Raw genomic sequence first — 20609 nt, forward strand, 5'->3', positions numbered from 1 at the left:
AGTAAGACAGGCACATTTGAAGTGGACTCTGGAGATTATCGGAAGCCAGTGGAACTTGGACAAAAGCGGTGAGACGTGGTCGAATTAGCTTTTTGCGAAGATAAGGTTTTTCTTTGTTAGGCTTAGGTAGATAGAGTTGCAATAGTCCAGTCTGGAAAGGATGGTGGATTGGACAAGGACGGCAAAGTGTTTTTGATGGAAACAGGTTCTCACTTTCCTCAGCATATAAAGGCTGAAGAAACATTTTTTTATTAGAGATTTGAGGTGATCATTGAAGGAAAGTGTAGAGTCAATGATGACTCCCAGAATTTTACTTAAGTATTCAAGATGCAGGATGGAGCCAGAGGACAGAGGGATGGAGGTGGGCAGTTGGTCCAATTTTGGGCCGAGCCAGAGAAGTTTTGTTTTGGATTCGTTCAGTTTCATCTGCACAGTGTGGGCCCAGGATTGAAGGTTCGATATACAAGAGGATATGTTCGCAGAAAGGTTGGTGAGGTTCCGGTCGGTCTCAATGAGGACAAAGATGTCGCCTGCGTAAGTGTAAAGTGTTTCAAGGGGGGGAGAGATGGAGGAGTTTAAGGGAGGACATATAAATGTTGAAAAGGATAGGGGAGAGAGGTCCACAGATCGGGTTCCAGGGGGAGGAAGAAGTGCCCTTCATGTTGACTGTGTAGGAGCGGGAGCGTAAAAACTTCGAGAACCAGTCAAGGACTGTGGAGTTAATGGCTATCTCGGTGAGTTGGTAAAGTAGGATATCATGATGACGACATCAAAAGCTGCAGAGAGGTTGAATTGAAGAAGGACGGCAAACTTGTTGTGAGAATGGAGAAGTTAAACTTTTGAGCCGTATTGGTAGGGTAGCAGAATGGTGAATTTTTCAAGGTAGGAAGATAGTTGAGTGGATATGATGGATTCTGGCATCTTGGTAAGGAGAGGAATGTTTGCTATTGGATGGTAGCTGGAAGGTGTAGAGGGGTCTAGATCAAGTTTTTTCAGTAATGGGGTTAAGGAGATGTGGCTCATTTCTGGGGAGAATAGACCCAAATTGAGGGTAGAGTTTATAAGAATGGTAAGAGATGAGATGGCCTGAGGGGGAGTGTTCCCATAAAGGTAGGCGGGGAATGAATCCAAGGTACAATTGCAGGATTTCAATTTGAGGCAGAGATTATGGACCAGGGATTCAGAAACAAGTTCGAAGGAAGACCAGGATCTGTCAGCTGGGATAGGGTAGGAGTCTGTAAGGATAGGGTTGAAGTCGATTGGAATCAGAGATTTGTAGGAGATTGCAGGAGGGAAGGAGCACCTCAAGGTGGAGACCTTATCGCTGAAGAACTTTGCCAGAGAATCGGCTGAGGGGGAGGAGGGGAGGATGGAGGCATTTTTGGAGGTTAAGGAACGCCAGATGTTAAATAATGTGCTGGTCTGGTTTTTGGATTTGGAGATTTTGTCACCGTAGAAGTTTTTCCTTGCTTTTTTTAGAACAGTATTGTAGAATTTAATATTGACCCTCCAGGAGTAACATAGTAGATGACGGCAGATAAAGATCCGAATGGTCCATCCAGTCTGCCCAACCTGATTCAATTTAAATTTTTAAATTTTTTCTTCTTAGCTATTTCTGGGCAAGAATCCAAAGCTTTACCCTGTACTGTGCTTGGGTTCCAACTGCTGAAATCTCTGTTAAGACTTACTCCAGCCCATCTACACCCTCCCAGCCATTGAAGCCCTCCCCAGCCCATCCTCCACCAAACGGCCATATACAGACACAAACCGTGCAAGTCTGCCCAGTACTGGCCTTAGTTCAATATTTAATCTTATTTTCTGATTCTAGACCCTTTGTGTTCATCCCAAGCTTCTTTGAACTCAGTCACAGTTTTACTCTCCACCACCTCTCTCGGGAGCGCATTCTAGGCATCCACCACCCTCTCCGTAAAGTAGAATTTCCTAACATGCTCTTGAATCTACCACCCCTCAACCTCAAATTATGTCCTCTGGTTTTACCATTTTCCTTTCTCTGAAAAAGATTTTGTTCTAAGTTAATACCCTTCAAGTATTTGAACGTCTGAATCATATCTCCCCTGTCTCTCCTTTCCTCTAGGGTATACATATTCAGGGCTTTCAGTATCTCCTCATATGTCTTCTGATGCAAGCCTCCTATCATTTTCGTTGCCCTCCTCTGGACCGCCTCAAGTCTTCTTACGTCCTTCGCCAGATACGGTCTCCAAAATTGAACACAATACTCCAAGTGGGGCCTTACCAATGACCTGTACAGGGGCATCAACACCTTCTTCCTTCTACAGACTACACCTCTCTTTCTTTTTTTTTTTTTTAATTTCTTTATTGATATTTTGAACTTGACAATGTATACATTTGAAAAATCAAAAAAAAAACAAAACTATATGAAAATACACTATTAACATCAGAAATATTACAATAAAAATTTTAAATCCCTTCTTAACCTATAACAGTAATGATATTATATTATACTCATCAATATTATAGAATATTATGAAATTTATACCTCTAAATAAATAATACACCCCCCCACCCCCCACCCACCCTGGATGTGCAAAGGAATCTAACATAAAGAAAAAGGAATCACTTTAATTATAATGTGACAAAATTAGTTAATGGACCCCAAATCCCCTTAAAGGATTTAACAAACCCTAAACGCTCTGCCATAATCTTTTCATATTTATATGTTGCACATACAGTTGCCCACCAAAAACTAAAATTAATCCTATCATGATTTTTCCAATTAGATGTGATCATTTGAACCCCTATTCCTGATAAGATCATGAAAAGGCGACTATTATTTCTATCCAAAGTGGGTTTATCATGCAGAATTCTTCTGGCAGCAGCCACTGCCTAGTCACACTGTCTTTTCACCTTTAGATCTTCAGACACTATCACCCCAAGGTCCCTCTCCCCATCCGTGCATATCAGCTTCTCTCCTCCCAGCATATACGGTTCCTTCCTATTATTAATCCCCAAATGTATTACTCTGCATTTCTTTGCATTGAATTTTAGTTGCCAGGCATTAGACCATTCCTCTAACTTTTGCAGATCCTTTTTCATCTTTTCCACTCCCTCTTCGGTGTCTACTCTGTTACAAATCTTGGTATCATCTGCAAAAAGGCACACTTTTCCTTCTATCCCTTCAGCAATGTCACTCACAAACATATTGAACAGGATTGGCCCCAGCACTGATCCCTGAGAGACTCCACTACTCACCTTTCCTTCATTTGAGTGACTTCCATTAACCACCACCCTCTGGCGTCTGTCCGACAGCCAGTTTCTGACCCAGTTCTTCCACCTGTGCTTTCGCTAGACGTATCTGTCTCTAGGGGATTTCGCTCCAGAGCTCGGCATTTCTGTTTCAGTTCTCTGTGGTATGGGAGGTACCAAAGGGCCTTGTGGGAATAGGAGATGGTTTTAGTGGAGAGAGGGGCGAGGGAAAGGAAGGTGGACTCGGAGAGGGCGACCCAGTTTTGCCAGTTTGTTTCTGGTTCTGCAGGTTTAGGGATGGAGAATTTGTCAAGAAAATTGGTCCAGAACAGATTGCTCGAGATTTTTTTACGGAAGGTAATAGAATTTGAAGTGCGGGATGGGGGCCCAAAATGTGACATGAAGATTGGGAGACAGAAGCCCTAGGAAGTGATCGGACCAGGGAACGATTTCCCAGCGAATATCAGTGGTTGAGGTTTTGTGAGTAGTGAGATCCAGAAAACTGATGAGGTCTAGTGTGGGGCCTTTTTCGTGGGTAGGGGAGATAGTGGGAGGTGGAAAGCCTAAAAGGAGAGGAAGCTATTAAATTTGGATGCGTCCTTGCTGATGACATCATCAAGGTGGAGATTGATGTCTCCGATGATCAGTAATCTTTGAAATTTGAGGAAGGCGTTTGTTATGGTTTCAAAGACGAGTTCTGAGGAATTGTTCCAAGGGGTAGGTGGGTGGAATAGGAGCAGGATACCCAGTGGATGAGGGTGGTACTCATCGTTAACTGAGGCTAGCATGTAATCTAATGAGGAGAGGCTGCCATTTTCAAGGAGCTGGACATCGAAGAATGATTTGAAAAGGAGAGCCAGGTCGCCTTCTTTTTGGTTAGTTCTGGGAGAGAAGAGGCCTTGGTAGCCGTGGGAGCAAAGTTCATTTTGAGTAAATTGGTCATCTTTTGTGATCCAAGATTCTGTGATGAATAGGAATCCGGGGTCTGAATCCTCGAGTAGGTCCTTTAATATTTGAATCTTATTACAAGCGGATCTGGCATTGCAATAAAGTGTCGGGTCTGGGGTGAGAGAATCAGAGGCAGGGTCAGAGAGAGTGGAGGCGGGGACAGGTTTTAGGGAGGCGTGGTCGACTTTATGAGGGTTTTTATAGGGTGGGTGGTGTTTGGGGCATATCAGCGTGGGGATTCTGAGGCCAGGGCAGGTACTGCGGGCATTTGCAGGGTCGAGGAGGTTGGTGGAAGGGGGTGTCAGGCAGGGGGAGAGTTTGAGAGAAGAGCAGAATAGGAGGAGAAGGAGCCAAGAAGGTGGCTTCATGATGAGAGTTGGGGGACCTATGGGCGTGTGAGAGGTTAAGGATAGAGGAGCAGCTAGATAATGATGTGCTAGGTATCAGCACAGACGATATTAGAATAAAACTAGTAAAGCGTTTCTAAATTTGGAAAAATTCTGAAATTGATCTAGTGGAAGGGGAGTTGAGATAATCCGGCTATTGATTCAGTGCTCAAATTAGCATAGACTGTTAGATACAATAGGCATTTAACAGATTATTTAAGAATCGACAACAGTTATCAAATATTAAGAAAAACTGCAAGCATTTAACAGATTATAAGAGTCAACAAGTATTTAGCACAATTTTTGTTTGCTTTTGCCTATTATATATATATATATATATATATATATATATATATATATTTTTTTTTTTTTTTAAGAACTAGTAATTATACTTTACAGTTGAATGATTTTTTTTTTTGAGAGCTAGCAATTATACTTCATAGTTGAATGAATTCATGATAATACTTAACAATTGGAAAAGTTTTCCCTGCTGGCTTGGGGGATGGCTGTGTGCCTCAGGAATCGCTGGTTTTTCAAAGGCAGAGGTCTCCTGTTGGATCGGGGAGAGGCGAAGTAGTGCTCCCATGCTCTTCTCCTCTCTGGATGCCTCTGTGTTCCCAGCAACCCGCAAGTATCGGTGTGGGGGCTGAGAAATGGCTGTGTGCCAAAGGCAAAGGTCTCCTGTTGGATCGGGGAGAGGCGGAGCAGTGCTCCCACGCTCTTCTCCTCTCTGGATGCCTCTGTGTTCCCAGAAGCCCACAGGTATCAGTCTGGGCTCTGAGAAATGGCTGTGTGCCTCAGGAATCACTGGTTTTTCAAAGGCAGAGGTCTCCTGTTGGATCGGGGAGAGGCGGAGCAGTGCCCCCATGCTCTTCCAGTATATTTCATAAATCTCTGCTTTAAACTATTTCCATAACCAGGTGTAAAAATAAATGTTTCATTGTAATCTTTAAATTAATATAATTATCTTAAATACATAAGAATTCTCTATGTATTCCCTTTCAAAATGATAATTTATCTTCTTAATATTATTAATTTTGATAAATCATAACACTACACGAATTCCATTTAAACACTTTTCATGAGATGTACTAAAACTTTCTTTAAATAATAAAATTTTCATAGAATATATTAGCTTTATCAAATCATATAAGAAAAATAAATATATATTAAATATGTTAGTCACATAAATAATTAATTACCTAAGAAATAGAATCAATTTATATATAGTTTTCATCATATCTATAAAATTATTAAAAAAAATAGTGATTTAATATGAATAATTAAGGACCCTATTTTTAATATTATGGCAACAGTATAGAAATATATTTCAAATTACTATCTAGGAATTTCACAATTGTACCCACAAATATTCTGATAAATTAAAAATAAATTAATGTCAAAGTACAACAGTATCATGAATTTGAGTGCAATCTTATATCCCTTTCAACTACCCAGTGTCTGATGCAGGACTCCATAGCATCAATTGTTTAACTCCTATATTTTCCTAAAGGGTCCATAAAGAATCCATTATAATTCTGAAATCACCTCTCCAGTCTCAGTGAACTCACTCATGCTCCACATCGTAGAAATCATTCATAGGTTGCTCTGTCAGGGCCAACGTTCTTTATATGTTCATATTCCTCCTTGTTAAAAACAGCATTCAGCCATGCCTAAAAAGGCCGGTATCTACCTAAAGATGATTTCTTTATAGTAGGCAGCGAATGCACAAACCTCGCAGAAAACCTCACAGATTTCTGGTGTAGGAAGTACAGTATAAGCCATGACTCAGGCTCCAAAGGTACTTTCATCCACAGCCCCCACAGCAACAGGCGACTACGAAGTTAATCAAGGCTAGAACAATGTATCAGTTGACACCACCATGGCATCGGAGGATCCGATTCAGCAGCGGGAGAACATTCTCACTCGACTGTCCATCCATGCTGGGTGATGATCTCTTCCATATTTCATCCTCCCAACCCGGATCCGGAAGAACCAGAGCAGAGGGCAAGGGGCAGGGGCGATACAGTTTGGGCGGATCAAAGCCGCACATCAGCAGGAACAAAGCACTGCTCACCTTCCATCCGTCATATCACCTCTTCTTATGTAGATTCTCTACAGTATCTCCTGCAATCATCCTGGCCCCATCAAAGCCTCAGACATCAAAGCTCCAAATTAGAACAATTTTCTGAGCCTTCTCTGTTTCTCCTCCCTCTCTCCTCTTCAGACAGAGGCCCATAACAAAATCACCATGATGAGCATCACTCTCTAGAGCACAGGTGTCGAAGTCGGTCCTCGAGGGCCGCAATCCAGTCGGGTTTTCAGAATTTCCCCAATGAATATGCATTGAAAGCAGTGCATGCACATAGATCTCATGAATATCCATTGGGGAAATCCTGAAAACCCGACTGGATTGCGGCCCTCGAGGATCGACTTTGACACCCCTGCTCTAGAGCAAAAAAGTGGAGCAGAGCCTTCAGAACCAGAATATCTTATGATTCCACCCTTAGATTCCTCAGATGTCAGCACATTCCTGAACACCTCCATTACATCAGCAGGTAGTTTTGTTCTAACTTAGAATTTTATCCTATTTTAAAATGTTTCTAATTCCAAACAGATCCAAATCAGTTAAATGTCAGTTGTAGCGGCCATCTTTAATGTTAAAATAAATATTAATATATATAATCATTTATTTATACAGTTCTGAATTCCTTATATGTTCAAGTTTGGTTTTATTTAATATCCACCTTAAACCTCTGGCTGAACTACTTCAGTTAATGGACTCAAAATTCTATATCCATGCCAATGACATGCAACTTCTCACACCCATTGAATGAGATCTAACCACAGCTTTGAGTAAACTGACTACCTGTTTAACCACAAATCAGGAATGGGAAAACAACAACAAACTCTACCTGAACCCACACAAAACAGAGATTCTTTGGGTTCCTAACACAATGGGACAAATACCTGGGTTCAAAATTTATTTGGGTATGTATGAACTCTCGCTAAAATGACTGGAAATGAATCTTGGAATACTGTTAGACTAATCACTCACTCTGATCCTGCAAACTCAAACACCCTTTAAAAATAGTCTGTATCAACTTGGGCAACTATGAAATATCTCTCCATTTATTGAAAAGACAAGTCTAAACAGAGTTGTCCATACCTTGATAGCATCATGACAAGACTACTGCAATGCTCCGTGCAGTGGCCTAAACAAAAAGAGTTTGAATCAGTTGCAACTAATTCATAATTCAGAGTGAAAGCAGCATGAAAACATTGCAACCTTCTTCAAAAAGCTACATTGGCTACCAGTACCTTACAGGGCTAAATTTAAAACTCTATTTTGAACTTCACTAGGACTAGTAGACATACGATGAAGCTACTAAGTGGTAGATTTAGAACAAAGTGGAAAAAAACATTTCTTCACTCAACATGTAATTAAAATATGGAATTTGTTGCCAGAGAATGAAGTGAATGCAGTTATCTTAGCAGGGTTTTTTTTAAAGTTTGAATAATTTCTTAAAATAAAAGTCCATTAGCCATTATTAAGATGGACTTGGGTAATTCTACTGTATATTCCTAAGATTAGAAGCATAAAATATATTTTACTCTTTTAGGATTTCTCCAAATACTTGTGACCTGGGATGACCACTGCTGGAAACAGGATACTAGATTTGCTGCACCTCCAGTCTCTCCCAGTATTGTAACTCTTTTGTTCTTATGATGTTATGGTACTGAAGCTTTGATGATTGAAAAATAAGATTGAAAGAGTGCTAAAGCTTTCAAATGAGGGTTTACCATACAATATAAGCAGGTTATAGTGACATGTGTACCTTGGACTGTACAAGGTCTGTTCAAAAATTTCTAGGACAATTTGAATTGGGCACTAACAGAATACTCTTTGAAACATGCTAGATGGCATTGAGAAGCTTGAAACCTCATGAGTAAACTCCCTTTTTCCTGTTTGTTGATAACTGTTTTTGTCTCAAAACTATAACAGTTTTTATGAAAGTGTTTTCTTCTGATTGACTATTTTTCATCATATTCAACTCAATGAGCAGCATTACAGCATGATGGTCTTTTTAAATTGGGTAAGACCACTACAGAAACTTATGAAATATTGAAAGTAGCTTATGGGGAACAAGTCATGAAAGGTGCTTTGAATGATATTGATGCTTCAAAAGTGTTTGTGAATCAGTGAAAAATGACTCCAAAACAAAAGCACTACACAAGCCAAGAAAGCTAGCTTATTACTTAAGCGAAAGAAAAGCCTCAGACAAACGGAGAGGTGTACCCACACTCTTCCACCAAAGCATCATAGGCAACAAACTTTCACACAAGTTTAAAGTTAGCAGTTGGGAGCAAGAAATAGCCGAGAATGATTAATGGCAAAAAGCACTGAACACAAACAGGCCAGGCCGACGATTGTTTCGTGGCTGGTAACCACTGCTTCAGGGCCTTAGCGCCAAATCCAGGCTATCCTATAACACAAAACCCAAACCCAAAAGGGAAATGAAATTGCTCACCTGCTGAAAGTTGAAAAAGAGCAAAAGCTCATTCAACTACTTACAATACGCAGATCCTAACTGCTGCTTTCAACCACAACTTTCAAAGCACTGTTGTGGGGCTTATAACTACAGAAACATATGAAATGTTGAAAGTGGTTTATGATGAATATGTCATGAGTTGTGGAAGGTGTTTTGAATGGTATTCATGCTTTAAAAGTGGTCATGAATCAGTGGAAGATGATTCACAAACTGGAAGACCATCAACATCAACTGATGATAATCATGTTGATCAAGTGAATGTTCTTCTGTGCACTACTTGGTGATTAACTGTTAGAGAACTGGCAGAGGAATGCAACTCCATTGGTTCATGCCACAACATTCAAACAGAGAAGTTGGGGATGCATTGTGTTGTGGCAAACTTTGTTCCATAGTTGATGACCGATGACTAGAAGAACAACCACAAATTGTGCACAAAAATCACAATGACAGCTCCTCCCAATCTACCTTAATTTCCTGACTTGGCCTCAGCTGACTCCTTGTTTCCTAAACTTAAATCCATACTGAAAGGAAAGTGATTTGACACCATTGAAGGCATAAAGCAAAATTTGATGCAGCAACTTTTGTCGATTCCTGATGATCAGTTTAATGACCATTTCCAGAAGTGGAAATGACATTAAGAAAAGTGTATATGTAGGGAAAGGGAGAACTCTGATGATGACACAATTGAATAAGTTGTAGGATTGTTTTATATATTTTTATAAAATCAGTCCTGGAACATTTTTAACAGACCACTTATGTTACCAGTAGCTTCTCCTATGTTATACTTTCTCTGAACAAGAATCAAGATCCAGTCTCTCCATGACCAGGCCTTAGGTCAGACTTTTTGCATGTGAACAATTCTCTATCTTTCTTCTATATAACAACAGGGGACAGCTATTACTCAGACTGACATTCATTTGCTAATTCCTCTCCTTCCCCTCCTTCCATAGTTCATAGATACTCCAGTGAGTTCCTGGTGGGATTTCCTACTTGTGGCTGTTCTACATATTTCTTTTTTCTTTTTATTGATTTTTAAACTAAAACAGTGCAATACAAATAAAAGAACAATACTTACTACATTCATTGCACTATTAACTGTACAGGTAATTTATATATTATTAAATTCTCCCATTTTTCTTACTTTTATTAATAACATAACATATGATATAATATGTAATGATAAAAATAAATTACCCATGTGTAACCATCAAGATTATTTTACTCCCTCTAATACCTACCCTGGATGAATATAGGTAAATGAGCAGAAGAAAAAAGAAAAATAAATATTATTATAATTTTACAAATGTAGTCAATGGGCTCCATACTTTATTAAATGCACTACTAAATCCCCTACATTCTGCGTTCATTCTTTCAAATCTGTATGTAGTACAGACATTCACCCACCAAAAAGTGTAATTTAGTCTGTCATGGTTTTTCCAGTTACTTGTGATCAATTGGATAGCTATACCTGTCATGATCATAAAAAGATGGCTCTTATATTTGTCTAAAGTTGGTTTAACATGTAGTATTGTTCCAGATATTATGGCTTCATATGTTAGTAGAACATTTGATTCAAAAACAAAATTTATTTGTCCCCATATTGACTTCCAAAATATAAATATCAAAGGACAAAAATATAACATTAATATGACAATGCCAGCATCTATTAGACTTAGAGCTATCTATTTTATTTAAACAAACTGAGGTCCAGAAAATCCTATGCAATAGAAAATAACCATGTTTGTCTCATAGATGCTGACGTTGTGCACTTCAATCTCCAAGTCCAAATTTGTGGCCACCAAAACACAGAAATATACTGTTTTATCTCAATACTCCAAATGTTTCTAAGACTATTTTTTGGCTTCTTATTTAAAAATTCAGAAATCAATTTGTACCACTGGGCAGCCTGATGTCCTTCTAGATCTGTTTGGTAGCAAAGGATCTGCAAGCTATAATAAGTTTTTAAATTTTTCCATTCAGAGAACCCATCTGCAACCACCTATATTGTTGAGACTTTAAAATGCCAAATAATTGTTGCAGTTGTGAAAAATCAAGCAATTTTCCATTAGACATAACATCATCTAATGTCCTAATAACTGTCTTCATCCAATTCTTCCAAGCGATCCCAGCACTGCCTATTTGAATCTTAGAGTTTAACCATAAGGACTGCAAAGTTGATTTCATTATAGGAACATCTGTTAATTTATCTATAAATTTAATTGTTTTCCACTTGTCCAATAAAATTACATTATCCTTGGAATAGCTTGGTATTCTGATATTTAATATATGAGATAGTCACATGGGGGACATGATCTTCCATACAAGATATAACCAATCTGGCTGATGTTCCAAGAGCTCAGGGAGGATCCAATACATACCTTGATGCATTATATAGGCTTGATGATACCTATAAAAATTGGGAAAATTTACCCCATCCTCTGCAATTGGTTTTTGTAAAGATACTAAAGCTATTCTTGCATGTTTCCCAAGCCAAATAAATTTCACCAATATACTATTTAACTTTTTATAAAAGGACCTTTGAAAATAAACTGGTAACATTCCCATTTGGTAACAAATTATTGGCAAGATCATCATTTTGACCATTTGAACTCTCTCCCACCAAGACAAATGTAAAGGGTTCCATTGCTCACACATTTCCGTGACCTTTAATATTAAAGATTTTTCATTTATTTTCATTGTTTCTTCCAATGTATTTTTATCCATATCCTTAAATATTTTATACCATCTTCTTTCCAAATAAAATGAAACTCCTCAAATAATCCTTTTACACAATGTACATTTAATGGAAGAACCTCAGATTTACTCCAGTTTATTTTGTAACCAGAGAATTTCCCAAATCTGTTAATCAGTTCAAGTAAACGTGGAATGGTAGTTTCAGGATTTTTCAAATGAAGCAAAATATCATCTGCATATACAGAGACTTTATATTCCCGACCTGCATAAGGAATACCACAAATCTCCTCTGCTTGTTTAATAGCCAATAACAGAGGTTTCAAAACAATATCAAACAGCAAAGGAGATAATGGGAACCCTTGCCTAACTCCCCTCTCCAAGAAAAACTACTCTGAAAAAGTATTATTTATATATAATCTGGCAGAAGGGGAGCTATACAAGGTTTGAATCATTTGTATAAAGCCAAAACCAATACCAAACCATTCCATAGCCTGATACATAAAGGACCATTCTACTCGATCAAAAGCCTTCTCTGCATCTAAGGATAAAAAAAAGGCTGGATCATCCATTCCTTTTGTCAAATTTAGCATATGAAAGGCCAATCTAGTATTATTTGAAGAATGTCTATGAGCAACGAACCCTGTTTAGTGGATACCAATAATATAAGGGAGAGCCTTGGCTAAACGTAAAGCTAATAATCTACATATTCTTGATAGACCAGCTCCAGGAAGAAAAGGACAAGCTCCTCCCTAACTTAGAATATTATACTTCCCTCCATAAAACTCAAGCTTAAATCTAGTTGGGCCACTTCCTCAGCACAGACCTCTTTCTATTCAGATTTGATTCACATATTTTAGGAGCAGGAGTCTCAATTGTTCTTCCTGCAACTACTGTATCATGCTGCATTTTGGCAGCATGATACAGATGAATTCATTTTGAAGAGGATTTATGTATGTAAGGATGGACTATATAGGATAAGGGGTAGAATGTAAAGTAAGATTAAGAATCTTTCTGACCTGTGGGTATTTATTTATCTGGAAGATGTTATAGAATCCATATGTTTCCTCATCCGAAAAGCCTTCAATTATGGCAGCCACTATGCGAGATGAATTACACTTGAAATTTACTATTGTGCTCTGTCTTGCCAAAATTTTAAAGGCTGATTCAATTATATTCCTTGTATACATTAATGAATCTTTAATATGGAGCCCCAGAATGATGTTGGGTAAGAGTTCTGAGCTGTTGTTAATTTCTTCCACCGCAAAAACAAAGGCCAAGAAGTTATAGATATGAAGTGAATAAAAACTGTAATGACATTAAGATCATAATTTCATAACAGTGTACCTGAAATATTTCCAAAAATTAACATTTTTTTGTGTATTTATTTTTTTAATAGAATATCAGAATACAAATAAAAAACTCCAAACTATGGGCTCTTTTACCATGCAGTGTGAAAAAGAATTCTGCAGTAGCCCTGATACAGGTCTTTCTGGTGTGCTGAAGCCACTTTTAACACTGCCAGGAAAATTCAGCTTTTTTTAATTTTTTTATAATGGCCATGAGCTAATTTCCCCATTGAAGCAGCCATTAGATTGTGAGCCCTTCCAGCACCTCTTTTGTACGTACGTCCCAATTCCTGCCACATACTTTCTCTGCCATTTGGAAGTCAGGTGCACATATTGTAGAGGCAAGAAATGATCTCCAAAACATGTCCAATTTTATTATGAGATTCACATTCCTTTTATATCTTTTACATGAATCAGTGTTGTCAGCATGTGACGTAAACACAAACCATTTATGGACACAGGTCACATGAAACTTTAAAGACATCAGCATTTTTTTTATCTGGAGACTGGAGTCCAAAAGGTCAGAAAAACCTTGACCAGCAAAACCTCTTAACTAAATCTGTTTGCAAATACGGCTTATAAAAACAATTGAATTCACTTCACAACAAGTTAAAAACATCTCTGTTCAAACATAAATGTCCTTGTACTCTCTTCAAAGAAGGAAAGACAAACAGGGCCTGGCTTTACAGCTTTAAACAACAAATGCCTAAGGAAAATTACCAAGGTTCATGATACGTGTTCCTTCAATCCCCTCTTACGTCATGAAAATGACATCATAAATACACAGCATGAGCTGGAAGGGAGTCATACTCTAGATATGTCTCTCGAGGAGGGTTTTTTTTAGGAGCTGTAATATGAATAACATAGTACATGAGCAGTCAAAAACAAGAGTGCAGATAATAATAGAGATTATAACAATAAAAAGGTCTTTTACCCAACCCTGCATTCAACTAAAGTGCTGATCCCAAGAATTAGATAAATCAGAGTTACATTTGAGCTCAGCAAAGAGGTCTGCTAATTTCTGAATGTCCATAGTAGGACCTATATTGTCAGAAAGAAAAGTACAACAGCATAAAATACTGGGGAGAATTTTACAGAATTCTTAGCTAGAATCATATCTAGGGCCACACGATTTTGAAAACCATCTGAGAAGTGGAGCCTAATTGATCAGTAATATCTTGCAAGGCATCCCTAGAATAGTTCACAAAGCGTTACTGATTATAATAAATTTAATTAATCCAATCAACATTCTTATTAATAGTAATAAAGGGAATAAGGAACTCAAACCCAGCCTTAACCTGAGCTCGGGCCTTAAATTCATCTGGGACCCCTCTTGGGACCCCTATAGCATCTATGTATACATGTGATCAGATTTATATCGAGACAGAAAAGAGGAAAAACCATGTGAATAGGAAGGATGCCTTTCAGAAAGAATATGCAGAAGCATGATAACCTTAGCTAAAGTGCACTGGCCTATCCACTGGCTGGGTAGCTTAACAGGGAGCCAAAAGTCTCCATAAAGCCAGTAAATATCAAATCTGATGCAGCAACAATGGGGCATACCTATGAGCCAAGACAGAACAATAACCTGGGGGTAAATTACCTACAAAACTACCCTGTGTCAGATTAGAAACATGGCATGTGTAATTACCCTTATAGATGGTAACAGCAATATCAAGCTTTTGCTGTCCTGGCAGCAAAGGGTATTTAGAACACCACAGTGCACAAAGGGGATTGGTAAAATTAGAGGAGGTAGATAGATCCCATGAGAAAACTGATGGGTCGGATAGCTAGACCCACCCTTAAACCACATGTCCATAATGTACATACCTTCATCAGTAGGTCTAGGGTTGTCAATAGTAAGAGAAAGCTTAATAATTTGTGCAGGAACACTTTTCCTAAAACAGTTTCCAACCATATGAAAGGTCATACAAGTAAGCAATGATTTACCATTTTGGTCCACTTTTTTCAGAGTACTTTCTGATTTATAAACCCAGTCAGTATCAATATTCCACCCTACTGCTCCCCAGAATGCACACTTATTCCCCAACGTGAGTCAGTAACATATATATATATGTCTTTAGTTTTAGGAATCTCTGAGGACTAATGGCACAGCCTTGGGATATCAATTGATGAACAGTCCACAATGTCACAATACTCAAAGGAAAAGGTGGCAACTTGCACACTGCTGGAATTATACCATAAGGTAGTATACTGTCTGTATTTCTGGATTCCAATTGAAGGACAGCCTTTGCGAGCGAGTAGTCCAGCTTAACGTGTGTTCGCAAAGAGGTGCCGGGGGTGCTGTTTACAGCAGAAGTGTCATTTACAGATGGGTATGGGCAGAAAGTGTCGTGGACCCAAAACACATCATCCCTGTAGACCCAGTTAGAAATGATCCATACAGGGAGAAAAACTAGCAGCTGCGTTGCCAGTAAGAGAATGATAAAGTTGGTAGAATGCTGCAATGAGATCATCATGTTGTTCCACTGGAGGAGGTGAAATCTGCGCAGGGAAGACTTGCTTCTGGGGTTTTAGGTTAACCCTCTTCAAGCGACTTGTGTGGATCCAAACAGGAAACTCCTCAGTGAGTGCAGCAGGCCTGGTCACAGCGATCACAGTAGTGGGAAGGCCAAATGGAAAATCCGTCTGCTTCCGATCCTTGGAAAGCTTCTGGACAATCACCAGGCTGGAAAAAATGGGTAGGAATCTGTGGAGAGAAAGGAGAAGTGCAAGACATGTTTCTTTGAACAAGCTCTAATATTTCAATTAGCTTTTGGACGTATTCCTCCTGTATCAAGGGAAAATCACTACTCAACTATTGAGGGTTTGTCCACCCATGGGGCGGGGAAAGGTCATCCAGTGAGAATCTCAAAGAGAGAGCAGCCAGATGTCTGTGCATACAGAAAGAGATACTTGAAAAGAGATGCTTGAAAAGCATTCCAAATATCATTCAGCAACTGTACTCCAATGTGATCCAAATAAGAGATAGAAAACGAGAAAGAAACCATGTTGCCTGTACTGAATGTGGCAACATGTAACAATACCAATTCATTTACTTGATATAGCTATGGCAAAAGAGAGACAATACTCAGTTACTTAAGGTTCTTAATTGAACAATCCAAAAAGATATGTTTTTGCGTGCTGCATATAACTATTATGCACCTCAGAGAGACCATACTGATGTACTGAATGTATTCAGAAATGGATACTGAATGGATCATATGTAGGGAACACCACGAAATAAACGCTGTATAAAGTAAAACTTTTTCTTAAACATATAACCCTTAACTAAACTATATTCAGAATATAAAAGCTAAAAGTAAAAGAACATTGTGCAGTTAGGCTAGTAAGAAGTGGAAAAAGAGCTCTAGAAATGGCCAATATTATGTATCCTGGGGTACCCACTAAACTAAAGCAAGTAGACATGACACAGACAAAACATAAAGTTTTAAGCATGGAGCTATTACTCCATCTGTCAAGTGTGCAGGGCTGAATTTAACTCTGCAAATAAACACATTGATATAAAAAACCAAAACTACAAATAATGTATATCATAACCCTCTCATATTTGGAAAAAGGCATAAAGCTAATGTCTCTTTGGAGCATCTCTATCTCTGCAGTGATAAAGAGGACCCGTGGAAAACATTAGAAATATCTGTGCCAAAACTGATCTGGGATGGCTATGTATACATCCGGAAAAAACATTTTAAATTAGCAACATCCTAATTTCAGCTAAAACACTAGAAAGGAATTGTATTTTCCAATTTGATTTTCAAGTCACAAACGTGCCAGCTGTAATTATCGAGCTATATATATCTGTATCAAGGAGCAAAAAGGTCAAGAATGAAAATATCACTAGCAAGAAGTTAAAATGTCGAGCGAACACTACGATAACCAATACCATGATATTGGGCAATGAATAAGGGAGAGCTAGCAACTGGTATCCAGGGTTTCCCCTCTTTGCACCAAAGTCCGTCCAAAAGGGCGGCTTTGGGCACCTGCCAAACGCCAGGCATCAAATTCAGAGGGGGGGTAACAAAGGACTGAAGCTGTGAAAAAAGAGAGGAAGAGAATATTCACCCATGAGACCCAGGAGCCCATTTAAAAGAAGGGCTTGGACATCGGGAAAAGTGTGAAGGGTAGTGGGGTGACCAAGGGTCAAAGGAGTAACCATCTCTACCACCATAGCACATGCAGCCAGGGAACTTGAACAGGAGTGACTATAGAAAAAAAGGCAACAGAGCGTAACTTACCGCCATGTTCTCCCTTCATGGTGTTACAATAGTCCCAAACAAAGAGATAAAACATGTGGGCATAAGCAGGAGAACCCAGACTTGAGCTAGAAACCAAAGCACATTTCATAAGTCCATCTGATAAGAGCAGTCATTTCTCAGAATCTGTCTCAGAATCTGGTCATAGAAGGAACAAGCAGAGATCCATTGGCGGCAGTGACTAATCATATCAAGAAAAGTATGCATGTCTTTCTTGGTAGCTGGGCGGGGCAGACCCAAAACAGCAGCAGTGCGGAAAGTGCAGATTTTCCTCTGACCATGAGACAGGACAAAACCCAGGTATTTCACTTCAGATTTATACCAGTGCAGTTTATTTCGTGACACCTTGTGACCACACACAGACAACCATTGTAAAAGGTGCAAACTATCAGCCTGACAGGTCTCCTGAATTATGGAACACAAAAAGATGTACAAAATAAGGATATGTGAAATTATTATTGTAAACAAACACTTTCACTGAAATGAAAAGATGTCACAAACAAAAAGAAAGCAGCACTGCTGTAGTTCCAAAATGGGGAGTTACAGTAAACTGGAGGAAAAAGCCTCAGATAGGAGCCCTTCCACCACCACAATGGTGGTCCAAGGTGGTTGGACGTAACACCTCACTGGCAAAAAACCTCCAGACCGGCTCCCCGTAGTAGAGAACTTAAAGCAGGGCGGCGGTGCAAAAGATAGAGGATAAACAATCCACTTATCTAGGTTAGTAGATCGGTACACCGACGATGGCCAGCGTTTCACTCGTCTGCTGCCTCAGGGTGTAAAGAAATCCGATCAAAACTAAGAACCAGAATCAGAACAAAAATTCAATCAGTAAACTGGTAAAAATGCACTGCTTCCAAAGAAACTAAAAGAAGCCTTAATGACATACCTTAAGATAGGACGCAACAGCATCTCAGGATCATAAGATGGCCGTGCCATGACAGAGCTGGGATTTCACAATTCCGAGTTTTTTCTTGCTATATATTTAGGAGTTTGGTTTGATGGCCTCCCACGGCTGGCAGACTGGGTTTGGATTTACTACAGATTTCGTATCAGATCTGTTACAGCGTCCTTCTGTATTTCAGTTTCCTGAGTCATCAAGTATTAATGTCACATGGGTCGACTACACTAACCTGGCAAAGAAATTAGTTAGAGCCACGTTACATGGAGCTACGTTATTAGAGTACTGCAAAAAAGAATTTATCCCTAGAGGTTTGAGAATTGTAAAAGCACCCACTTTATTTACAGATGACCCTACCTTTTTGACACAATGGGCAGGGATTCTGAATAAATGCTCTCTAGATCTTATGGTTCTCATTATTGAGAAGACCCGAGTAGCTACTGAATCTATACAGTTTGATCTTGACACTAAACTAGGAGAGTTGAAAAGCAGTTTAGACATTGACACATTTAACTCAGAACTTACGGACACACAGAAGAAAATCGATTTATTCAAAGCGAATTTACAGAAAAATAAAATTAAAAAATTTAAACGAGATGAAGATGATTATGCCAAAAAACGAGTTTATCCCTGGCTAACTAACCCCTCTAAACAGCAAAAAAGAGGAGATTTTGATTCCTCTGATCCTTCAGAAGGGGGTTCTTTATCTAATTCTGAGGAGGATTTTTTAGATCAAGACAGCACAGGAGGAGCGGGTCTAAACCGAACACGAGGGAGACAAAGAGGACGGGGCACAAAACAACCAACGTCACGACCACAACGAAACAAATTAAAGAAAGCTCAGAACAAGTAGTGTTCAATCTCTCGTCATACAGTTTGAGTCCCATTGAAATATCGGTTTTGTCTAGGGGACTTACATTTGTCCCTGTCCAACCTTTAAAAGAATTTCAATTACGGGTGGATATTGAAAAGTTTTTTAGGAAACTACATTTAAAAGAATTTTTCACTCAACACTCCTTTACTAACACTGAGAGTTCTATTGTTAGTTTGAAATCTACATGGACTCCTCCTACCCCTCCTAGTGCACATTTACAGCTCTACAAAGAATTAGTAATTAATAACATCAAAAAAGTTACCAAAACTAAGAGATACCAACCATACAATCTCTCACGGGAAGAATACATGGCTTTAAAACAACTTAGGTCTAATCGTACAATTAGGATTTGCAGGGCAGACAAGGGTGGAGCAGTGGTAGTTCTGGACATGGCAAAATATAAAACTGAGGTCTCTAGGTTATTGAGTGTATCCACAGACTATAAGGAGTTAATAACTGATCCAGTGTCCGATCTAGCCTCCGAAATACAGCAACTGACATCTTCAGCTGTAGAGGAAGGCTTTCTGACTTTAAAAGAACATGCCTATTTAAATAATAAAAATCCCAGAACTCCTGTCTTTTACATCTTGCCAAAGATTCATAAAAGTTTGACTGACCCTCCTGGTCGCCCTATTGTATCCAGCAGAGGTTCCATTTTGGAACCCTTGTCATCCTTTGTTGATTTATTTCTCCGTCCCATTGTATCACAAGGTTTTTCCTACTTAAGAGATTCTTCTCAATTTTTGACTAAACTCTCTGACATTAACAACCCTGAAGACATTACATTTTTTGTCACGTTAGACGTGAAATCTCTTTACACTGTAATTCCTCAGGATGAGGCTCTCATTGTTGTTGAGGAATTTCTCCTCAACAATGTAAACAATGATAGGATTCCTGTCCAGTTTATAATAAAACTATTATCTTTAGCCATGAAGAGAAACTACTTCAGATTCATGGAAAGGTTTTTTCAGCAGATATCGGGGGTAGCCATGGGAGCAACCATGGCTCCCTCGGTAGCAAACCTTTTCATGCAAAAATTTGAAAACACTTGGATTATCAATAATCCTTTCTCAGATAAAATTGCTATATGGCTACGTTTTATTGATGACGTTTTTGTGGCCTGGAAAGGTTCTAAAAGTGATTTGGATGAATTTTTTGAATGGTTGAACTCTAGACATTGTAATATCGAATTCAGCATGACTTACCACTCCAGTCACATTTCTTTTCTTGATGTTTTTGTTATTAAAGAAACAGGTTCTATTAAAACCACAGTATATAGAAAAGATACTGATAGGAATACCTTTTTGGATTTTTCAAGTAACCATCCGAATCCTCTGAAGCGAAGTTTACCCACTTCTCAGTTTTTTCGTTATCGTCGGTTATGTTCCGACATGGAAGATTATAAAAC

General features: G+C 38.8%; 1 pseudogene; it reads right to left on the minus strand.

Annotated features, from left to right (window-relative positions):
* LOC117346141 overlaps positions 1-18365 on the minus strand; it is a 60505-nt pseudogene extending 42140 nt beyond the window's left edge.
* Between the last annotated feature and the right edge of the window lie 2244 nt (positions 18366-20609).

The sequence above is a fragment of the Geotrypetes seraphini genome, chromosome 12 (assembly GCF_902459505.1).
Source record: "Geotrypetes seraphini chromosome 12, aGeoSer1.1, whole genome shotgun sequence".
NCBI lineage: Eukaryota > Metazoa > Chordata > Amphibia > Gymnophiona > Dermophiidae > Geotrypetes > Geotrypetes seraphini.